Source organism: Arachis stenosperma, chromosome 9 (assembly GCF_014773155.1).
Source record: "Arachis stenosperma cultivar V10309 chromosome 9, arast.V10309.gnm1.PFL2, whole genome shotgun sequence".
Classification (NCBI taxonomy): Eukaryota; Viridiplantae; Streptophyta; class Magnoliopsida; order Fabales; family Fabaceae; genus Arachis; species Arachis stenosperma.
This window is the reverse complement of record NC_080385.1, coordinates 145,247,156-145,248,158: the sequence shown is the minus strand read 5'-3', so window position 1 is coordinate 145,248,158 and position 1,003 is coordinate 145,247,156.

The following is a 1,003-nucleotide window of genomic DNA, read 5'->3' as shown; positions in this document are numbered from 1 at the left end:
CCTCAAGGAGCCCAAGAGGAAAGCTACAATGGATGAGTCCATTCCCATTCTGTTCCCTTCTATAATATAGAAAGCCAAGAAAGTGCCAGAGTTTGATTTGAACATGCTTCAAGTATTCAAAAAAGTTGAGGTAACTATTCCACTTCTTGATGTCATTCAACAAATTCCGAAGTATGTAAAATTCTTAAAAGACTTGTGCACACACAAGGATAGGATAGGTGAGTTGGAGACATTGTCATTGGGTAGTTTTATTTCTGCATTGATGAAGCCTATTCCTGAAAAGTTTGGTGAGTTGTTTTTCATGATTGTATGTGCGATTTAGGAGCTTGCGTGAGCATCATGCCGTTTTCAGTGTTTGCAAGGTTGAACTTAGCTCCATTAAAAAGGTCGGCTGCCAGATTTGCTTTAGCTGACAAGAGTGTGATTACCGTGATGGGAATAGCCGAAGATGTGCTTGTGGCAATCAAAGATTTGGTATTTCCGGTCGACTTCTACATCATTGAAATGCCACCAACAGAGGGTAGAAGTTCTTCCTCTGTTCTACTTAGTAGACCCTTCTTGAAGACCTCCAAATTCAAGTTGGATGCCTTCACTGGCACATACTCTTTTGAGGTTGGAGAAAAGGCAATAAAGTTGAACTTGGAGGAAGCCATGAAACATCCACACGAAGAGCATTCCATCCTCCGATGTGATGTAATTGATGAGGTAGTAGCAGAAGTGCAAAGCGAAGATCACAATGAGCTATGCTACCCTATTGTTGAGGAGAGGGATGATCAAGAGGGTGAACAAAGGGAAATTGTTGAGAATGAATCCCATGAGCTTGGTGAAAAAGAATCGCAATTGGAGGTAAAAAGTGAATTGAAGCCTCTTCCATCTCATTTGAAGTATGCATTCCTTGGGGACAATCAAGAGTTTCCGGTCATTATTGCTAGTGAGCTCTCTAGCCAAGAAGAGGAGAAGCTCATAGAAGTCCTAAGGAAGCACAAGAAAGCAATCGGTTGGA